This window comes from Ammospiza nelsoni, unplaced genomic scaffold (assembly GCF_027579445.1).
Source record: "Ammospiza nelsoni isolate bAmmNel1 unplaced genomic scaffold, bAmmNel1.pri scaffold_55, whole genome shotgun sequence".
Lineage (NCBI taxonomy): Eukaryota > Metazoa > Chordata > Aves > Passeriformes > Passerellidae > Ammospiza > Ammospiza nelsoni.
The window spans coordinates 1,073,894-1,097,179 of NW_026683193.1; the positions used below are offsets into that span (position 1 = coordinate 1,073,894).

Sequence of the window (23,286 nt, forward strand, 5' to 3'; positions counted from 1 at the left end):
TGCTTGAGGGCCCACAATGCAGTTGGAAAACCCAGTATTTATCTGCTCAGAGAGATTGTATTCTTTTTTAAAGGAGCTGTACCTCCTTTAAATGGCCCTTAATTCGCTTCATTAGGGTTTGTAGGTTTTCCTTGGAGAAGAATTAAGAGTCAACTTAGATTCGTTTCACAGGCAACTAGCTATCACCCAGCTCAATTGGCTTTTCACCTCTACTGACAAGTCATCCCACTCTTTTGCCACAGAGACGGGTTCGCTCAATAATAGCTGCTCGTAAGTAGCTCACTTGGGTTTCGGGGTAGCAAACTTAAATTCATTTTGTATTATTTTTCTTGCTAGACCATGATGCAAAAGGTACAAGGGTTGATCTTTGCTGTTTATAGCTTAGTTTTCATTATTATTTCATCTTTCCCTTACGGTACGTGGTCTCTATCGCGCCAATGGTGTCTTTTCTATCACCTATACTGGGAATAGTGAATGCTTTAGTTGGGTGCGGGGGAGTAGCTTTGTTATTCCAGATCATGTCGATTGGGCTAGAGTTTGGCATCAAGACAATCTGGTGTTAGCAGACATTTTTCAGGTGTAAGTTCAATGCTTTTGCTGAAGCTACGTCTTGGTAGCCTAAGTGCACCTTCTGGTACACTGACCTTGTTACAACTTACATCATCTTTGGCTAAGTAGCTTATTAGTTCATTGGGGGGGCGCCTGCGAGGAGGGTGACGGGCAGTATGTAGGTGCCCCAGGGCCAGCTTAAAGAGGGCTCCATTGTCCCACTCTACTGCTAAATCCACCTTCCAGGGGTTATTTCATACCCCTTTGCCGCTATGTTCTAACATAGAAAATGTAACACATTGCTACCTTTCCATAGGCTATACCTTGACCTGTCTTGTTAGCGTGGTGGGGCTATTGAACTCACTGTTGAGCTTTCAGGGGAGGTGGGCTGGTGACAGCAGTATGTAGGCTGTTTTGGCAAGGAATGGTCAGACATATCGTGGATCATTGATTACAGAACAGGCTCCTCTAGGTGGCTTTGGGGCACCGCCAAGTCCTTAGAGTTTTACGCGTTGGTGCTTAAAGCATCAGGAGGATGCTTTAGTAGGTGTAAGCATCAAGATTTAGGGCCAGGCATAGTGGGGTATCTAATCCCAGTTTGGGCCCTGGCTTTCGTGGAGTTCAATTAATCGTTGTTCTAAGATCTTCTTTGATGGGGAGGCCTTTTTGGCATCTTGGGCTTGTGACAACTCAGTTGCTTTTTAACCTTTGCTACTTGGATAGCATGTGACCACTCTTTATGCCGTTATAAAGTTAATTTGGGTCTCCTGTATGACTGCGGTGGCTGGCCCAGGATTTACCAACCCTGGATATGCTATGGCTAAGTCAAGTTTACACTCATTGCATAATATTAACTACTGCTGATTACCCGTGGGGGTGAGGCAATTGCAAGGTATCTTGGGCTACGGTTGTGGTGAGCCTGATGCCCGCTCCTATCTCCCTGATTGAGGTGTTCAGGGCATCTACACTGGAGCGCGGATACTTGCATGTATATACCTAGCAAAAACTAACAGTAAGGTTAGGACTAAGTCTTTTGTCCTTGGGTGCGTGTGGCAGCCATCTTGACATCTTCAGTGTCATGCTTTCTATAAGCTACAAGGACGTGAAATTTGGTGGGTAGCTGGTTGATGGTTTGTCATCATGACTTGTGGTTTGTTTCGGTTTTTGGAGAGGGGCTAGCTTTGGGATTAATATTATGTTTGTTTGGGGGTGGTTAGGGGAGTGTTGATGGTGGCTGGTTATTATTTTTGACAGTAGGGAATATAGAGGAAAGTTAATTGAAAGTGTATTGATGGTAAGTAGTTTGGACAATGTAGGGATATGTGGCTTAGTTATTTGAAAAAAAAAAGTCTAGATAAAAAAACAGATGCATAAAACGGAATTTAAATGTTAATTCCTAGTGAATGATAAAATAATTACTATGTCTGGCAACCATTACACTATCTGTTGTCTAGAGGTAGGTAGCGCGCCCTCCATGAATGGGGTCAAAGTGCATCAGTGCCAAGTTTGCGACAACCTTATCCGTTAGATCATGACATTCTGGGTGTTAGGGGATTCATATGCTTGGCGGTCATGTCATGGACATGTCAAGAGGAAGATAACACCTGCTCTGCACTTGAGGGGCTTATTGAAGAGACGCTAAAAGAAAACAAGTGCAAGAGGTCGGGATGCCGAGGTAATGAAGTTAGGGAGGAGTATTCAACCGACCACTTGTATCTGTGAAGGGCAAGGAGGAAGGAATGAAGCAAGTTATGATCCTGAAGTTACAACCAATAGCGCAAAAGAGCAAGTATAGGAGAGGTATGTGCTTGACGGCAATAAACTAAAGCACATATGATGTTGATAGCTCAGTTCTCGTGAGAAATGCGATCAAAAGATAACCATGTCTGGCTTGGGAGTGCTTGAAGGCTTTTGGCTGAGAATATTACCTAGGAGGTGGGCGAATCCTGTAGACTAGGGGAATTCAAAGGTGTACTGGGACATTCCTCGTTCTCTAGGTTGGGTGTTGCGTACATTAGGTAAGATCCTGGGTCTTTGGGTGACACTTGCGGCTTGGACTTGGGTAGAAATACTTGGGTTGTATGGTACCTGAAGCAAGAATGTGCCTGGTAGGTAGGCTGGACGAATACCATCCGTTTGGGTTTTTGGTGGAAGAGCTTGACGTGTAATGTGGATTATCCTACATTTCATGAACTGTCTGATGGGGCAGAGAGTGCGATGCATTATTATACATACCCTGAAAGCAAGAAGAAAACGTGCTGGGTAGGGGGGGAAGGGGGGGGGGGGGGTAAGGGGATGGGGGAGGGAATGAAGGACGTATTTAGGTGTTCTTATAGTTAAATTTTGTAACGACTGCTTTTCAGGCCGTAAATCTCAGAGAGAGGCCAAGTGGGAATTTATGATAGAATCTGTTCTGTTTTTCGGGCTGAGTTTTGTTCTAGGGGGGTTGGCGGTTGCATTAACCTGTCTCCTTACTATGGGGTGTTGGGGCTGGTCGTAGCAGCGGTTGCAAGGTGCAGATGACTAGTGAGTTTGGGGGTCCCTTTTGTTTCTTTGGTACTTGTTATGGTTTATTTAGGGGGAATGTTGGTAGTGTTTGTGTATTCAGTGTCGCTGGCAGCGGATCCTTATCCGGAGGCTTGGGGTAGCTGGGGTGTTGTTGGTTATGGTTTTGGGATGGGGTTGGTTGTCATGGTGGAGCTTGTTATAGGGGGTGTGTTGGGGTTGTTGATGGACGAGGGGATGGTGAATAGTGGGGATTTGTTGTCGGTCCGGTTGGATTTCAGTGGGGTAGCTGTGTTGTATTCAGAGGGGGTGGGATTGCTTTTGATTGGGGGGTGAAGGTTGTTGTTGACTTTGTTTAGGATGTTGGAGCTTGTGCAGGGGTTGTCTCGGGGGGCGATTCGAGCTCTTTAGCAGTAGGGTCAGGAAGTAGTTTAGTGAAAAATGCCAGGTTTGGGAATTGGAGCAGAGGGTTTGAGTCCTTTCTTCCTGAGGTGTGTGGTGGGGTAACTCTAAAGAAGGGGTTTAGTCTTCAATCTTTGGCTTACAAGACCAATGTTTTTATAAACTATTAGAGTTAATTAAAGTTTAAGTAGCTTGTTTTCTAGGGCGGCCGCAAGGGGGAACAGAACTAGAATGATTGTGAAGTATGTGAATGAGGCTAGTTGGCCGTTGATGATGAAGGGGTGTTCTACTGGCTGGCTGCCTACTCAGGTTAGGATGAGGACATTGGCGACTAGGGTTCAGAATAGGGTTTGTGATAGGGGACGGAAGGGTATTGATCATAGTTTTGATGTATGTAGTAGTGGGGTGAGGAACAGGATGAGGATTGAGGCAGCTAGAGCTACTACACCTCCTAGTTTGTTTGGGATGGATCGGAGGATGGCGTAAGCAAATAGGAAAGATCACTCGGGTTTGATGTGAGGAGGGGTGACTAGTGGGTTGGCTGGGGTGAAGTTTTCTGGGTCACCTAGGAGGCTGAGGGAGAATAGGGCTAGTGAGACAAGTAGGGAGAGCATTAGTACGAATCCTAGGATGTCTTTGATGGTGTAGTATGGGTGGAAGGGGATCTTGTCACAGTCTGAGGGAATGCCTAGCAGGTTGTTTGAGCCTGTTTTGTGGAGGAAGGTGAGATGGACAAGAGTAAGGCCTACGATGACGAAGGCAAGGAGGAAGTGGAGAGAAAGAATCGGGTCAGTGCAGGGTTGTCAACAGAGAACCCGCCTCAGGCTCACTTGACTAGTGTTTGCCCGATGTAAGGGATGGCAGAGAATAGGTTTGTGATTACTGCAGCTCCTAAGAATGATATTTGGCCTCACGGTAGGACATATCCTACAAAAGCAGTTGCTATGAGGGTTAGGAGGAGGATGACTCCAATGTTTCAGGTTTCTTTGTTTAGGTATGTGTCGACGGAAGGAGACCAGGACATCAATTAGATCATCACAGGCCCGATTTTATTGATTAGTACAGCAGGGTAAATACAGTTCATAATGAGCTTCATACATATTGCAAAAGTTGAGCTCAGGATTGGTTAGTTACATATCAGCAACTACGCCTACTTCTGCATTCTTATGGTCATACTTTTGATACTTTCTACATATTCTCAGGAAGAATCTCTCTTCCCTATCCTCATGTTGCGGCAAGGGCAGCCTGTCCGTGCCTGTCATTGGTCACCGACTGCTGACTTCTCCTTTCAGCTTACTGACTGCTGACTTCCCTCTCTCAGCTTAACCAGCGGCATTATGTCAGCATGGCCTTTCTCAGCTAACCAACTATTAATAATATCCTCCACAGGTATAAGCCGTAGTAGAGTCCTCGGCCGATGCGTAGGTAGATGCAGATGAAGAAGAAGGAGGCTCCGTTTGTGTGGAGGTTGCGGATGAGTAAGCCGAATTGTACGTCTCGGCATATGTGAGCGACAGAGGAGAAGGCTAGATTGGTTATTAATAATATCCTCCACATTTCCCCCGTTTTCTTCTTGAGCAAGAAGACTAGTGTGCCAGGTTTTTGCTATTGTACGGCTGACCATGTTTTGAATACAGTTAAAGATACAAGGCAAAATAAGCAAAAACAGTAAAATTACACCCCGAAGTCCTATGGCATAGATCACAATGTTCCTCAGCCATGGCCCAAGTCCTAAGCTTTTAAGCCATTCACCAATTCCTAATCCTTCTTCTTCCTTGAGACTGTGAAGTCCCTGTTGCAGTTCTTTTATCTTAGTGGGAATGGACACCGAATGATCAGACAAATTCATGCAACACATTCCCTCAAACTCTTCACATCCATGCCCTTGTGCTAAGAGCAAAAAATCTACAGCAGCTCTATTCTGCAAAACAGCATGGTTAACACTCTGCACATCTGCGGTTAGCATGTCTAGAATTTGTGATGTCTTGTTTAGCTCATCCTTTGCCCAGCACCCTAATTGCTTTGCTAAATTCATAGCTTTATTGGCAGATCCTCCTGGCAAGATAGTTGAAACTACCACTTGTTTGAATGTACCCCAAAACTGTGGATCTCCTATCTGGCTGCAGTCTAAGTCATGTATGCTACGTCTCTTCCTGTTTGAATTTAGACTCAGCTGCATTAGCAAGGATACGTTAGGGTGAAACAATGACAATTTCCCCAAATGACAGGATCCACCCTGTGGTTTGGCTGGTATACCATTCCACGCCCTGTCTCCACAAATCAAAAATATTCCTATGGGTAATTTCATTGGTGCGGTGATATTTGTGCCGTTACATTGACTGTAATGCTGCGGAGAGAATTTACTCACATTCAGGGATCAATCTAGGGTGGCCCATGTTTCTTTAGGTTGGTTTAAATTCTGAGCATCCGAAAATTTGAAGCTAAACCATCCGCCAGCTGTCGTGTTAGACATACTGGCGTTTGTACTTCCAAAAAGATCCAATTCCTCAGGAGGAGAATGCAAAGAAGTGTTAAGTGATTGGATTAGTAAGCATTGGCGATAACCATCACTCTGACTTGCAGTATACCCTTGTTGTACTGGCAGTGTGATGTTTGACATGTTAGACATACATAAGGTTTGATTGTTTATCAAACTGCAAAATTCTCCAGGAGACCACAGCGGAAGTCCCACCAGGCATGTTCGAAATGGGTTAGTGACTCCTCCAAGACTAAGACAAAGCGATGATTGGTTAGTTTGATTAGCAAGTGTCACCCATAAATTTTCTCTTGTTTGACTAAAGTGTGTTATTCCTACTGCTTCACTTGCTACAGCATTGAGCAGTATAACAAGAACAAACCTCATTTTTCTTTCTGCTTGCTTTGTTTTTCCTTTCTTCGTTGTCTTTTCCCTGGTTTGCTAGATTGTCTATTGTAAGGCTGAGTCAGTTTTTGAATATACTGATCTAACTCTAAATCAGCATCCTTGCTTACAGGTATAGCATGAGCTAAGTTTGAAGGCTCACTGATATCCTTACTCAGATGAAATCGTTCCCTTTTTTGCCTTCCTTTTCTTATCTATCTTCAATCTTGCTGCTCCTAATTTTACTGGTCCTGCCACTTGCAAACTCAATTTTTGCAACTTTTCAATGCAGCAATCTAGTGCTCTATCAGGATTCCTCTTGAAGGGTCCTACAATTGAATGCTGTGTTAAAGGTACTAATTTCCTACACCTTATAGAAACTATGCGTGATTTACTTTGAACCTTAATTCTATTCACAATACATTGTACCTCCCATCGATAATAAGCAAGAATTTTCTGTTCAGGAGACTCATAAAGATTTAAAGCTATATATGCATTTTGCCCTGTTTGTCTCCTTAATTCATCTTGCCAGCTTTTACCCCACGTGTACTCGTGCTCACAAGTGTGACACCACAAATCCCACAATAATGATTGTTCTATCCAAAAAGTTCTATCACAACCCCCACAACGTAGGGCTATCCAAGCAGCACAATGTGGATTGTGACAGTCAAGGCAATGTTCTTTCGCTGGATTTGTTAAACGAAAGGTTGATAATGAGTCAATAAAACCAATCAGCTCCTGGGCTGTCCGGTAGTGATGTGTCAGTGCTCTGTCCACCGCTTTCGAGTACCCCTTCAATTGTAACAGTAGTGGTTGTAGGACTAGAAGCAGTTTTTTCCCCAGTCGCTCCTTGTCCTTCTCCGTAAGGCGATCCACCAGATGCTGCATCAAAAACAGGTTTAGTCCACTTAGCAGGAACCCACAAAGGCCCTGTAGGTGAGGAAACACAAAGATACCCCCAACCCCAGTATAACACTTTTGCAGGTTTTTCCCATAATCCTGTACTCGGGTTCTTATACTTGACCCAGACCTCTGTTTCCTTAGTAGTTTCCTGACTTGACCTCGGGTGATGTTTAATTGCGGGGGGGGTATCGTCTTCCCCAAAAATACATAAATGGTTAATCACATACAGAACCTTAGCCAAACATGCTTGTGGATCTCTCAAATCTTGATGTTTTTCAATATACTGCTTAAGGGTGCCGTTTGCTCTTTCCACTATTGCCTGTCCAGTAAGGGAGTATGGAATACCTGTCACATGCTTAACAGACCACTGATTCAAAAATTTCTAGCACTTACTAGGACTCTAGCACTTACATAAGCTGGACCATTATCCATTTTGATACTCTTTGGTACTCCCATAACAGCGACGCAACTTAATAGGTGTCTGGTAACGTATAAAGCTTTCTCTCCTGCCTGAGCCGTAGCCCATATGTAATGACTATATGTATCTATAGTGACGTGCACATGCTTGACTTTACCAAATCTAGCTATGTGTGTAACATCCATTTGCCATTTCTCATTTATTTCTAAACCTCGAGGATTAACCCCGATGCCTAGACCTATTCCACCATTATGATAACTACATGTTGGACATGCTCTAACAATGGCCTTAGCTTCTGACAAACTCAGCTCAAAGTGTTTTGCTAATCCTCTTGCATTTTGATGATACCTACTATGTGCTTCTCTGGCCAATGTATGCTTATCAATAGGACAAGAATTATCAATGGGTAGGGTAACCAATTTATCTGCACGTTCATTCCCTTCTCCTAAACCTTCAGACCATTTATGACTCCTAATATGAATCACAGAATACGCTGCTTTTCTCTCCCGTAAAGCTTTCCTTAACTGTATCAGTAACTCATACAATCATTTATTATTCACTTCCTTAATTGCCGCTTCCTCTATCCGTCTGACTACTCCTGTGACATACATAGAGTCTGTGACCACATTTAAAGGTTCCTGTAAGTTGGACACTGCCCATACTACTGCTAACAATTCCAGAGTTTGTAAGCTATCTGCAAGGTCTGCTGTGAGGAGTTGATGCTTCCATTGTCCTTTTTCTTGCCAGGTGACAGCAGCACGCCTTGATTTCTTTCCTGCATCTGTAAAAGCTGTAATAGCTCCTTCTATGGGTTATTTTTCTCTCAAAGGTCGAGTGATCCAGTTCCATTCTGTCATCCATTGCAAAACTCTAGGCACTAATTTGCTAGTCTCTACTTTAGCAAATGATATCAATAATGCTTCCTGTAAATCCTTCGAATTAATCAAGTACCAGTCCAAGGTTTCTTCTTCCATAGGCAATCTAATGCTAGCAGGTTCTCTACCATCCACTTCAAGAATTCTGAGACGCCCCTTTTTAATTAATGCAGCCAATTGTTCAATTTTTGAAGATATTGTTTTCTTATGCTGTAGTGGTGGTGACAACCATTCCAACACCCGTATCTCCCCCGTTTTCTTTTGTAGTTGAGAGAGAGCACCAGGCAAATGGCAAGGGCTATTCCAAATAGTAAGGTCAATGGGATGATCAAGTTGTCGACAAGACACATACCCTTGCTGTACACAATTACTAATTTGCTGCAAAGCAAGATGATGCTCCTTTGTCAGGTGTACAGGAGTAGTAGGGTCAACGCCCTTTAACAAAGGCCAAAGGGTTTCTAATAAATGATTTGGTATTCCCACAATGGGCTTCAGCCACTGTAAGTCTCCCAGCAACTTCTGTGCATCGTGTAGAGTCTTAATGTCCAATTGTAATTCAAATTTTTGAGGTATTACTATCTGATCCGTCAAAGTCCATCCCAAATATTTCCAGGGCCTTGTAGTTTGAATTTTCTCTGTAGCAATAACAAGTGAATATGCAGCAAGAGTATTTTTAATGCTGTTAATCTGTAAAGAGGAGAATGGCTGTTGCTGTGCAAACAAAATATCGTCCATGTAATGATATATTATAGTTGCTGGCCATTTGCGACGTAGTGGCTATAATGCAGCATCAACATAAAGCTGATATAAAGTGGGGAAGTTGCACATGCCTTGCGGAAGAGACGTCCATTCAAATCTTTTATCCGGTTCTCCACAATTTATTGCTGGTAAAGTAAAAGCAAACCTCTTCATATCATCAGGATGCAGCCCAATAGTGAAAAAACAATTCTTTAGGTCAATAATTAAAAGTGGCCAGTGTTCTGGAATCATAGCTGGATTTGGAAGACCAGGCTGTAAGGCCCCCATTGGTTCCATCTGGTCATTTACAGCCCTCAAATCATGTATCAAACGATATTTCCCTGATTTCTTTTTGATTACAAAAATAGGTGTATTCCAAGGGCTCGTGGATAGTCGTAGGTGTCCCTTTGTATATTGTTCCTTTACCAATTCATGGGCATGCATAAGACTCTCCCCTTTTAATGGCCATTGCTTAACCATCACCGGTGTATCCGTTTTCCAGGTGAGTGGAATGGGGAAAGTCCAAGCAATGGCAATTACCCCAAAGGGTGCTGATTAGTTAACACCACTCCCAATTGTGTTAAAATGTCCCTTCCAATTAAACAGGAAACTGTAGGAGGCAGTTGAACAATTGAAAACACAGCAGATACTTGTCGATTCTCAATGCACACAGACAAAAGCGGCGATCTGCTTGCCAATGTAAATCCTCCTACTCCTGTGAGCATGTTTGATGATGGAAATAGAGGCCAATGTTGTGGCCACGCTTCTGGAGAAATGATGCTGGTATCTGCTCCTGTATCCAAAAATCCATAAAGGGTTATGCTTTGATGCCCATAAGTAATTAAAACCTTTTGCTTTGATCTATTTTGTAAATCCACAGTCAAAAGTGTAACGCCAGTAGAGCCAAAACCTTTTTCATTCCGTGTTTGCCCAGTAAATGATTGTATTCCCGATGTCATTTGTGATAGTGGTACCAATTGTGTGATGCGTTGTCCTTTTGTAATTTTAATCGGAGGATAAAGGGTGTAAACCAGGTGAGATGGACGAGAGTAAGGCCTACGATGACGAAGGCAAGGAGGAAGTGGAGAGAAAGAATCGGGTCAGTGCAGGGTTGTCAACAGAGAACCCGCCTCAGGCTCACTTGACTAGTGTTTGCCCGATGTAAGGGATGGCAGAGAATAGGTTTGTGATTACTGCAGCTCCTAAGAATGATATTTGGCCTCACGGTAGGACATATCCTACAAAAGCAGTTGCTATGAGGGTTAGGAGGAGGATGACTCCAATGTTTCAGGTTTCTTTGTTTAGGTATGTGTCGACGGAAGGAGACCAGGACATCAATTAGATCATCACAGGCCCGATTTTATTGATTAGTACAGCAGGGTAAATACAGTTCATAATGAGCTTCATACATATTGCAAAAGTTGAGCTCAGGATTGGTTAGTTACATATCAGCAACTACGCCTACTTCTGCATTCTTATGGTTATACTTTTGATACTTTCTACATATTCTCAGGAAGAATCTCTCTTCCCTATCCTCATGTTGCGGCAAGGGCAGTCTGTCCGTGCCTGTCATTGGACACCGACTGCTGACTTCTCCTTTCAGCTTACTGACTGCTGACTTCCCTCTCTCAGCTTAACCAGCAGCATTATGTCAGCATGGCCTTTCTCAGCTAACCAACTATTAATAATATCCTCCACAGGTATAAGCCGTAGTAGAGTCCTCGGCCGATGCGTAAGGTAGATGCAGATGAAGAAGAAGGAGGCTCCGTTTGTGTGGAGGTTGCGGATGAGTCAGCCGAATTGTATGTCTCGGCATATGTGAGCGACAGAGGAGAAGGCTAGATTGGTATCTGCTGTGTAGTACATAGCTAGCAGAAGACCTGTGACGATTTGAGTAATTAAGCAAACGCCTACTAGATACCCAAAGTTTCATCATGTTGAGATGTTTGATGGCACTGGGAGGTCGATTAGGGCGTTGTTGATGATTTTGAGGATTTGGTGGTTTTTACAAAGGTTGAGGGCCATTGGTTATTTCTGTATGTGGATATGAGGATGATGAGAATGGATAAGGCGAATGATCCTAAGTAAGCTTTGATTAGGCCTGAGTGGAGGGTGGTGGCAGTTTTGGTTGCTATTAGTTGCAGGCTGGCTAGCCCCTCTGGACCTAGTATTTTGTATCAGGAGAGGTCAGTTAGGTGGGATGCGATGTTTTCTCCTCCTTTGAGGAAGTTGGTTATACTTAGGCAGTGGGTTAAGGGGTTAAAGTATCCTAGGGATGTTGAGAAGTTTTAGAAGGGAGCTTGTTTTGTGAGGATGAGTGTTTGGTCTATTTTTGAAATTTCTAGAACTAAAGCAATGCCTAGGGCTGTTACAATTAGGGAGGTTATTTTAATAGAGGGTGGCATGGTTATTGGAGGGGTTTTTGTGGGGATGATGAATGAGGTGATGAGGAATCCTGCCAGGATGCTTCCCAGCACAAGGCGAGTGACAGGGGAAGTTACTGCGGGGTTGTTTTCACTTACTGGGGTCAAAGGCGGAATTCAAACAAAGCCGGTCTGTACTAGTACGGTTATGCGGATTGTGTGTACCGTGGTGAATGATGTGGCTAGAAGGGTTAGGAGTAGGGCTCAAGTGTTTGAGGAGGATGTGTTTAGGCTTTCAATTATTTGGTCTTTTGAGTAGAATCCTGCTAGGAACGATGTTCCTGTTAGGGCGAGGTTGCCGATGGTAAGGCATGCAGTGGTTGTGGAGAGTATTTTTTGGAGTCCTCCTATTTTTCACATGTCCTGTTCTCCATTTAAGCTGTGAATGATGGAGCCTGAGCATAGGAAGAGCATGGCTTTGAAGAATGTGTGAGTTGAGATGTGGAGGAAGGCTAGTTCGGGTAGGTTTAGTTCAATTGTGACTATTATTAGTCCTAGTTGGCTTGAAGTGGAGAAGGCAATGATTTTTTTAATGTTGTTTTGGGTGAGGGCGCACATGGCTCCAAATAGTGAGGATAAAGCTCCTAGGCAGAGGCACAGGGTTTGGGTGGTTTGGTTATTATTGAATAGAGGGTGGGTTCGGATAAGTAGGAAAATTCCAGCAACTACTATTGTGCTGGAGTGGAGTAGGGCGGATACGGGCGTTGGCCCTTCTATTGCAGCTGGGAGTCATGGCTGGAGGCCGAATTGAGCGGATTTTCTGGTTGCAGCTAGGATGAGACCTAGTAGAGGTAGTGTAGGAGATTGGGATGGGGTAGGAAGTTGTTGGATTTCTCAGGTGTTTGTGGTGGAGCCTAGTTGTGCTATGCAAAGGATAAGTCTGATGTCTCTGATTCAGTTGTAAAGTACGACTTGGAGGGCGGCGGTGTCGGCCTCTGCTCGGCCGTGTCATCAGCTGATTAGTAGGAAGGTTATGATTCCAACTCCTTCTCAGGAAATCAACAGGACAAATAGGTTGTTGGCAATGATTAGGATGAGTATGGTGATTAGGAAGAATAGTAGGTAGTTGTTCCCAGAATTCAGGGAAGATTCTTTCCTTCTACAGTTTCTCCTGAAATAATCTGACTGTCTACCTTGACCCTTGACTGAGTGCTAAAATAGTGATCTTCCCATTGCAATGAAATGCAAACTCCAAAGCAGTGAGTGTCTGCTCAAGAACCATGGAGATGCTGCTGTGCTGTTTCACAACAGAAATGCCAGAGCTCAGAGGGATTTTGGGGAAGATTTTCTGGGCAACAGTTTCCAGCAAGTTTAGAAGAATTGGTGCATGCAACTGATTTTTTTTAAAAAGTACCTGAAGGAGAGGATTTTAGAAGCATTTTTATGGTTTTGGTAGAACAGTAGCATTGAGTGTTAAAGAAGAACCTGCATTTTCTTGGTTATGTTTTTAGTCATTTACTGGCAAAACAGGCCAAATTGTAGGCACAACCAAGAACATTGTCCTGATCTCTTGCTGGCTGTGTGAATGAAACGTGTCTCCTGGAGGGAAGTTGGCAAACAGGAAATCAGCTTGTTTGGGTTTACTTGTTCTGTGGGATTCAACAGCCCAGGCAGTTTTCTCACAGCATCTGACTCATTTCCCGTGCCCACTACAGGTCACCTCAGGCGTGTATTCAGCGGTGCTGATTCTGAGCTGAGTGAGAAAGGGACATTTCATGTTCCTGGTGTTTAAGAATTCTAGAGCTAGCTGTCACCTTGGCCAGTAGCAGTAGAGGACCGGCTAGGGAGACCGAAAGAAAATCCATTTTGATGCCTTCAACAAAGGTAACAAAGGCGTAAGTGGATAGTTCCTAGTTTCCCTCTCAGAGTCCTGAAGAACTACAAACTCAGTTTTGCAGAGAAAATGTCACTTGCGGACAGCAGCCAGAGGAGAACACTGAACTAAGAGCAACATCCCAGAGAGTAGAATTAGCCCAGTTCAATTTAGTCAGAGAGACTGAGAATTCTATTCCTGTCAATTTAGTGACATCTTAGAAGATGCAGTTGTGGAACAAGAAGGCCATCTTGAAAAGGTGGATGCTGTATTTGAAGTCAAACAGGCAACTTTTTGCCTGGAGAGCTGCGTGGGCCAAAAGGAGCCAGGGGTGGTGGCCTTGAGTAGCTGAAGATGAGACAGCGTGTGGCCAGGTGGCCAAGAAAGCCAAGGGCATGGTGGCCTGAGTCAGCAGCAGTGGGGCAGCAGGAGCAGGGCAGTGAGTGTGGCCCTGTGCTGGGCAGCGCCACGGCCACAGCTGAGGTCATTCTTGGAGTTCCTCTTGGATCCCATGAACAACAGGCTTCGGCCCACAAGGAGAATTTGTGCTGCTTTGTGACAGAGGAGAACTTCCCAGGCTCTTTTGCATTTGCTGTAGGGAAGATTGGTTATTGCTTGGTATAAATTCACAGACCAATACAGAGCGTTTGCTTTGTCTTGTCGGGGCATGGTTGCCACCTCGTCATAGTGACATCAGAAGGTTGCCTTGGTGCATGGAAGGCCTGAGTGTCAGAGCAGCCCTAGGCCTTGCCCAGTGCAGGAGGAACCTCGTGTATGAGTCATTTTTCGGTGGGCACTTGCACACTTTCAAACGCCTTGTTTTTTCTGGTGTTGCAGCACAGCCTGCAAACTTGCAGAGCAGTGCTATAATGATTCACCATCTTGCTCCTGCGCTTTTTGCTGTATATGGTGTTTCCTTTTCAATCTACTATTTGACTCTTTTTTCACATAAGTAGAGACAAGATAAGAAGAGCAAGAGCCGTTTTTCCCCTGACTCTCTCTGTTATTGCAGAAGAAGCCAAAGAGGAGCAAAATGAGGTGGATGACAACAACCCTCCAACGTTGTTCTCACCGCCCTATTCCAGACCTGTAAGTGCCAGTTGTGTGTGGTGCTGTCTTTAGTGCAAGGCAGAGCTGCAAGTTTTGGAGCAGCCAGTACTTTGCTGTTGCAGGCTGAGGATGCTGGGTGCTGGAGTCCTGCCAGGAGCTAGGGATTTCCTCTAGGCAGTGACCGCAGAACTTGGCCTTTGACCTGTCCTGTTGGGGCAGTGCAGAGCTGGGGGCTCCGGCTGTGCTTCTGGCTGCTTGGTTCAGGGAAGCTCCATCTCTGGACTTGTGTGGGGTCATGTCCAAGGGCACATGTGGTAGTGCTGGAGGTCAAAAGGCTTTCTTGGTTTCTTTTCCCTTTTTGGAAAGGTGTCTTTGGCTTGTGCAAGTGTTCTGCAGTTTTCTTGAGTTGTTCTTCACTTGTAGAGTCACTGCTGACTCAATTGACTTTTGGCTTTTGAGAAGCTGCAAACAGCAGACGGGGAAAGTTTCTGCTGATCCATTTTGCACTGAAGTCTGCAACTTTGGCAAGTGCCTTGGAGCCCAGAGTGGGGGTGAAGCTGCAAGTCTTTGACTGCTGTCTTATGTTGCTCAGAAAAGGAAGGCCATCTTGAAATGGTGCCTGCTGTATCTGAAGTGAAATAGGCAATTTTGTGGCTGGGGAGCTGCATAGGCCAAAACAAGCCAGGGTTGCTGCAGGTCTTGAGCAGCTGAAGATAAGGCAGCGTGTGGCCAGGTGGCCAAGAAGGCCAAGGGCATGGTGGCCTGTGTCAGCAGCAGTGGGGCAGCAGGAGCAGGGCAGTGAGCGTGGCCCTGTGCTGGGCAGCGCCGCGGCCACAGCTGGAGTGCTGTGTGCAGTTGTGGGCCCCTGGGAAGCAGAGAGTCATGGAGGGGCTGCAGCGTGTGCACAGAAGGACAGGGGAGCTGGGCAAGGGGGTGGATCACAAGGCCAGTGAGGAGGCGCAGAAGAAGCTTATGCTTGGACATGAGGAGCCTCATGAGGGACCTTCAGCATTTCCCCAGTGCATCCAAATATTTGAGCTGCTTTTGGAAGCAACTTCTCCCCCTTTTTTTCCTTAGTAGTTTCTTTTTGTTTGTTTGCTGGGAGGAAGAGGCTTTTTCATTTTCTTTTTCTCCCAACTAAAGTTGTTTTCATCATTTTTTTCTGCCCTTTTATAGCACTGGGACTGAGTCTGCTAGAATTTTAATTTCCAATGTATCACTTCTGGAGAATGCAGTAGTTTTGCATGAGAACACATCATTCTGTGCAGGGACCTTGGTGCAGAAGGAGCTGTTGTGGTTCCGGCATGGCCTCACACATCACTTTGAGCTTAGTAGTGACCGTGCCTTTTTGCAGCCCAGGGAATCAGTGTGTGTTGTTTGGGAATTGAGCAGCAGGTCAATGCCCTTGCATTCCAGCTGCTCCTCAGAGATTACAGGAGCTGGAGGGAGATGGGCTTTATTTCTCATTCCAGCCACTTTAGCACCACCAGTGTGGTTGAGTCCAAGAGAAGAACTTGCCCGAGCACAGATGCACAAAGAGTGCAATTCCCAGTGCAATGCTCTGGGTCTGATCCCTTTCCGTAAGGACCTACACGCTCCAGATTCCCCAGGCGTGTGCTTTTTTGAAGCAACAGGAGAGCAGTCTCAGGATTGTAATTGAGCAGGGCACTGGCTACCAAGTTCTGATGTCTGTAGCAACACAGAGGGGACAGTAAAGAGAGATTTCAGTAACGCAATCTGTCAATCTCTCTCTCTCTCTCTCTCTCTCTATCTATCTATGTAACATTTGCATAATTGAATCTTCCTGGCTCTGGTCCGAGGCAGTTGGAGGTGCAAAGCTCACCTAAAACATCCCTTTCTGGCTAGGATTAGACACATATTCCCTCGACTGATTCTGAGCAGGCAGAGATGTTTCCCCCTCCAGATATGATGGTTTTCCCTTTAGAGTTGTTTCCCTCCTCTGGCCTCTTCTGCCCTGAAGTCTCCAATTAATTCTTTCAATTTCTGCCTGTCCTAGAGAGGTGCAACAATTCCATGTTTAGGTGGTGTTTGGTGACTCTGGTCATACATGCATTACGTGACACGTGGTTTCCTTCACTGGCATCCCCAGGGCTGTGTAAGTGCATTCGTTCATGGGGCCTTAGGAGAGTCTCTTTCCCTCAGCAGCAGCAGCAGCAGCAGCAGCAGCAGCAGGGAGCGGTGGAGGGTCAGGACGAGGAGGAGGTGCCTGCCCTGGCCCTTTGCTCCCAGGCCCCAGGCCGGGAGGGCTCTGGCTGCAGCAGGGCGCTCTTCGGGCAGCCCCTGGCAGCCTCTGCACGGAGCACAGCGCGCTGCCCCGTCCTGCTTGTGCCACTTTTTTTCAACAATACCCTAGCTCCTCTTCACAAGGAAAAAACTCCAGCAATGTAAAAAGAGCTAATTCAAGTACAGTTCTATCTGCCTTTGTATTGTAGTTCAGGGCATGTATTTTTTTGTCTAGAATTTCATGATTTTTATGAAAACATGCATTCATATCTGCACATTTTTGTGGTTTTAATTATTCATATACCAAAACACTCCTTTTTAAACTCTTGATTTATTGCAGTTGATAATTCTGACGTTGTATATTTTAAAATGTCATACAACAACACCCTTTGGGTAGTTTTTCTCACACTTTAAAAAAAACCCTGTAAGTAATTTTAGTCTCTGTCTCTCCAAGTTGGTTCATACTGGCCTGTTTTAAATCAGGGCTATAATACTTTTAGAGGCTTGAGAGAGGTCCAATGAAATGCACACCAGTGATTCCTCTTCTGCAATGTCCTGGCCCTGCCAGAAAGCCTCTTTTCACTTTTTTTTTCTCTCATTAGCTCAACTGCAAACACACGTTTAGTTGCAAACTTACACAAGATGAGCAAAATGAAAATGATGTGAGGGGCCTTTGGGAGCTCCTTGCTGATCTTTCTGCTTCTTCAGCTGTGCAAGGCTCTGATCCAGGCAAAGCGATTGCACTTAGTGCTACACAACCATTTGTCTGGAACTCTGCTGATTTCTAGGGACAGCTGGAGGCCTCAATCTCCCTAGGATGTTTTGGCTGAGCCAAGCTTTGCTGGGTTTTGGCTGCAAATACCATTGCCCTTGCTGTCTTATATCCACAAGTACCATGGCTGGGCAAAAACTGCCACGTGGGCCATCTTCCAAAGGCACTTTGGTCTGGAGTTTGTGACTGAATGAGAGCCTCATCCACTGCCAAACCACATGAAAAAAAACATGAAACACAACTTCCCATCCTTAACAAACAACTGACAATTCAGAAGTGGATCTAGAGCATCGGAATGAAAAGGAAGGCAATCTTCCAATGGAGTTGTGCTTTCGGGAGTTTTTCTTCTGACTCCCACTCACAGCTGGCACTGGAAAAAGACACGTCTCTGCAAGTGTCAGTATCTTCTGTCTGCCATCAGTTGTTTTGCTGCAACAATCAGAACAGGCAACAGGCTGGAGAGAGGCTCAGCTGATGCTAGCAACAGGAGCTGCCCCAAGGAGAAAAAAGAAATGAACTTTTACCTCCCAAACCCAGAGGCTCAAGCAGTATTCCTCTGGTTCCCAGAAATACAAAGAAATAGGGCTGAGAAGACCCTCTGCAGCTATGTGTTCATGCACAAGACTTTGCTGATGCCATTTGCGTTTTGCCTTTTTTTCTTTTCTATCTTTTCTGTATTCCTTGCACATCAATTTAGAGCTCTGTAGGCTACTCTATATGTGACTACTTTTCCCAGTCCATTTCCATGGCCTTTGCCTAAGTAGAAAGACAAACTTCCAGAGCTCCAAGCGCCGGCGGGTAGAAGGCCCCAGTGTTATCTTGGTTCTTCCTGGGACAGACCCCTCTGGGGAGATGGTGGACTCACCATCCCTACAAGCCTTTAAAAGAAGACTGGATGTGGCACTCGGGGCCATGCTTTAGTTCACGTGTTAGGCCATGGGTTGGACTCGATGGTCTTGAAAGTATCTGTCTTCCAAGCCAGGGATTCTGTGATTTTGTGACTGAGGCAGCTTTTCCTGCAGCCCTGGAAAGGGCTGCAGGGGCACTTGGCCAAGGACCGGGATCAGGGCTCATGGAAAAGAAGCGAAGGGCTCAAGGCGAAGGCCGAGAGGGCAGAGCTGCCACAGCGCGGCTCAGAGAGAGCCTCATGTCCTCCTCCTCAACCTGCGCCCTCTGCGCTGCCCTTTGCGGCGCCGGCGGCTCCTCTCGTTGCGGGGCTCCAGGGCGTGCTGGGGACCGGGCCCCTCGTCTCCGAGAAGCGCCGGAGCCTCGGAGGCGAGCGGCAGCTATTGTGACCGGCAGGGGAGAGCTGTGGCTGCGGCCCTGGGCACGGCGAGCTGCCGCTATGGCCGGCTCCTGCCGCGGCTCCTGACTCTGCTCCGGCCTCTGCTCCTGCCCTGTGCGCACAGACACGGCCGAGGGCTGCCCGGCAGCTCCCTGCCGCTCCGCAGCGGGCCCGGCCGGGCTGCTGCTCTCTGCGGCCTCTGCCCGCCGCTGCCAGCCCCGCCGCGCTCCCGCCGGCCTCTGCCGCAGCCGGACCCACACGGGGAGGCAGCACATTGTGGCCAGCTCGGAAAAGCCCTGCCCGCAAACCGCCCGCCGCAGCCTCGGCCTCAGGGCACAGGCTGCCGGCGTCCTCGCAGCTGCGAGCCGGCCCGGGCCGCCTGCCGGCCTCGGCCACAGCTCCCGCCTGTGTCTCCATGGCCGCGGCTGCTCGGCACAGCGGGCTGAGCACAGCCAGTGCCAGCAGCAGCTCCTCACGGGCCCAGGCTCCGGGCGCTCCGAGCCCGCCCTCCCCCGAATCCCAGCCCTGAGGGGCTTGGCGTCCCAATGCATCCCCTGGGGACAGCAGGGTCGGCCGCTGAGCTCAGCCCAAGATGACACCACCAAGTGAACAATGGAAAATACACCAAATCCTCATCAGAGACAAGAGAAAACTCCCATGGTGCCTGACAGCCTGAAGCAACTGCCAATTACAGATCATTCCATCCATGTGGTAAAAGAGACTTTTGCGTTAAAGCAAAACAGTTATTAAAAAGGAGGACAGGAACAAACAACAAAGTTATTTGGACTCATGCTTCTTGTCTCTGTTAGAAAGGCCAAGAAATGCAATCCTTGCTCTTCTGACACAGCTCTCTCTGTTCATGGTGTGGGACAGCGAGTGCTGATGATATGCAGGACCTAATGCAAGGGACAGGGAGGAGGATGCAGCAGGCACAGTGCCAAGCTGACAGAGGGACGATCTCTGGCAGTGGCACTGAAGGAGAAGAGTTTGCAGGCAGCACAGAAAATGGCTCTTTTTTCCCCCTCTTCTTTCAGTGTTGCTAAGAATGTAGCCTGGAGCAAGCTGGGAACACCAGAGCATGGAGCCCTTTCCAGGCAGGGCTGCATCTGCTGAAGGGGCACAGGGAGCTCAGCAAGAATCACACACAAACCAGCAGGGGACTGAGGAGCCCCTCTGGTGGCAGTGAGCAGCCTCGGGCTCTGCTTACTGCTGCTGCCATTTTCTATTGAACCATCTCCAAGGACTTCTGTTGTGCTCTGTATTTCTAAGTGGTTTCCCCCTTGTTTTTTTTTTTTTTGTTTGTCTCCTGCACCTTGATTTCTCCAAATTTTCCTATCCTGTCAGCAGCAGCCCCTGTCCAGAACTGGCTCTAAAATATCATCAAAGCAGCTAAGAACAACAACGGATGGTATCCTGTGGCTCAGGAATTCGTATGCCAGAGCCCTGCTTGTGCATTATGCTTTGTCAGGACCTCCTTTTCTGTGCAAAAACTAGTGAGCAGTGCAGTTTTTTTGCCTAAGAGCTCCTGAGAAGCAAATGTTGTGCTAGGTTTCTCAGAGTGTATCCGTTAAATTCGTTACTGGCAAACAGAAAGTAAGGCCAGGGTAGCAGAGCACCTGGGAGCTGGTCACTCCCTGCAAAGGGCTGGTGTATGATGTGAGAACACCACGTTGCAGGATGGGCGAGCAGGGTAAATGTGCTCAAGGTGCTGCAGGTGAGGTTTGGGCTCACTTACAGGGCAGTCAAGGGTGGTGAGCACTGCAAGATCCAGCTGCAGTCCCCATCCGCATCCCTTTCAGTGCTGGCTTTAGTGTGTCTGCAGCCTGGATCCAGAGTGCCCTGGGCGGCTCCTGAGGCTGCCTTTTCACTCAGGGTGAGGATGCCCAGGAGCCCCTGAGGCCGGCAGTGGAGACCAGGGCTGGGGCTTGTGGCCTGGCCGATGTGGCTCTGGGGGCTGGGACATGCCAGGGCATGGGTCACTGTCACTGCCCTCCGCAGCCCCGGCTAGCTCTGGGATGTTCCAGGGACAATGCCAAGAGTGGAGAACTGGCTAGACTAGGGTTTGCCTGAGCCAGAACCTCTAGGTCAGCTGCCTAGCAGTAGAGACCCCTGGAGGACCAAGTAGAGAAGACAGCAGAAGCTCTTCTGTGGTGTAAAGCGCAATGAATTTATTAGGAGCGGCTGAAAGAAGGTACTTAACAGAAAATCCCCAAAGGGAAGCAAAAGTTAAAAGAACCCCCAACACCCCTGTGCACAGGTTTTTAAAATCTTTCAAAAACGGGGGTGGACACCATACAGTAACCAATAAGTGACTGTTGGGGTGTGGTTTCGAGGGCCACAACAAATCAGAACAAGGGGAGGAGAGAGGGTTGGGATAGAGATTGGATCTTGGGGTAAGAGACAGGGAACTTTCTGGAACAAAGGGTAGGGTTTGGGCTGATGGATGGGCCAAAGGGGCCGGGTTGTCTTGACAGACAGGGAAAAATCTGGTGAGGAGGGAGGGGATTCCTTGAGAGACACGTAGGGAAGAGAGCATAACACGGGGGAGAAATTAACTGTAATAACTCGGGGAACACTTGAACATACCCCAAACTAACAGAACATTTGGCTCAATAAACTAACACACTGCAACACAGAAATTCAGGCTTTCAGCAGCTGAGAGGTGGCAGTGTTAGAACCCGCAGCAGCTGGTGAAAGCCATCTCTCTCCTTCAGGTTCTTGCTGTGTGGGAAGGTGCTGTGAGTTGTGGTGGCTGCACTCCCCCTTTGCTGGGAGGATGATCTGTACCAGGGGACGGCACAAAGCTGCCATGGTGAGCAGAACATGCTCAGAGCATTACAGTTCAGAGAATGGCACTGCCCCTGAAGGGCAAAAAGCTTGAAAGCATAGAATTCTGTGCAGAACCGTGTCACAAATTTTCTCTTCTAGAACATGCTCATTTTTGAATACTGTAAGCGAATACTCTGGGTTTTATAGAATACGTGGGGTTTTTCTCTTAAGGTTTTTGGGAGAACTCTCAAGTTTATTTTTAGTTGCATTTTACATCCAGCAGGTATACAGATTTTTTTTTTTTTAACTGTTCTTTTGTAAATACTTAGGGAAAAAATAAGTAAGCATTTTTAAATCTTTTGGGATATTGTGGTTAATATCCTTAGAAAGAAAACATTATTGAACAAGTGTGAAAAGACAGAGAGAGGGAAAATAGCATAAAAGTCTTTTAGTACAGGGTGTGTAATAAGGACTGCAGAACTGAGTAATTCCTCCAAGGGCATAGTTAGCAAGATATATCACCAAGAATACCTGCCAAGATACTTCCTTAAAACAAGGGAAATGTGCCCTGCAGCCATACGAAGTACAGCCAAAGCAAATGAAAACCTTTGAAAAAGAAGGAATTTTGCCAGTGACATGAGTCTGTCTGGATAATTGAGGGATGCCCATCAACCTTGCACTGAATTCCTCAATATTTGTAAAGTCTTTTCTCCCAATTTCTGTGAAGTGAAGAAGCTGCAGTTGTTTAACCATTAATTTAAGCTCTTTGGGGAATTACCAAGCACCGTGTATGTTCTTTTGTAGCTGAGCAGGACTTGAGTTTCCCAAATCTTTTACAAAGCAGAAGGGAACCACAGAGTTACTTGTGCTAGTATTAATGAAGGGTTTCATGAAAGCAGGTGAATGAGAGCATTGCATTATAGAACTTCCACATTCATGAAAACAGGAGTCCACTTAGAATAAAACCTATAAGGCTAGCATAACATCAGAACAGGATAAAATGAAATTACGAGACAGGAAGTGGTGCGTCAGAAATGAAGTGTATCATTTCTGATACATCTGCATGCATTTGCAAGCTAAAACAGAAAAAGAAGGGCAGAGATAGAAAGGAACGAAGATTTTGAAATTGCACCATGCAGAAGAGACACACAAACCATCAGTGTGAACACAGCTGAGAGATTCATCTTGGAGATGGATTAGAGTGGAATCCATTCACTGAAGATCTCTGGTGCACAGGAGTGCAAAGACTGAGGAAAAAAGGAGAAAAGTTTAATTTCTGAAATCTATTTAGATTCCTGGAAGCATTGTCCAGAGACGTAAAAATCTAAAGCCTCAGAGAATCTGAACCTCAAACTTCCCCAAATGGATTGATCGGGTATTATGGGCACATCTCTGCTGTTTTCAGGGTCAATGAAATTGACAATGGGCTTCTGGAAATTAGGAGTGCCCACCCAGATTTTACCTCCATTACTTGAAGAACACCTTAATAAGGCACTTCAGGAACTGAACACTGACGTTCTCACCCTGCTCTATTTACTTTACGTTTGGGTACAGGCTGGTAGAAGGAGAGATCTGGCTTTGATTTCCAAGAGGAAGGTAAGGAGAAAGACAGGCAGCACAGGAAGCACAAGGCCCTGTCAGAGGACCTGTGGAAGGTAACTTTGTGCCCCAGCACTGTTA

General features: G+C 46.3%; 2 pseudogenes; both read right to left on the reverse strand.

Moving 5' to 3' along the window:
* Positions 1 to 3,628: 3,628 nt before the first annotated feature.
* Positions 3,629 to 4,432, reverse strand: LOC132087239 (cytochrome b-like; annotated as a pseudogene).
* Positions 4,433 to 10,205: 5,773 nt separating this feature from the next.
* On the reverse strand, positions 10,206 to 12,736 carry LOC132087219 (cytochrome b-like; annotated as a pseudogene).
* Between the last annotated feature and the right edge of the window lie 10,550 nt (positions 12,737 to 23,286).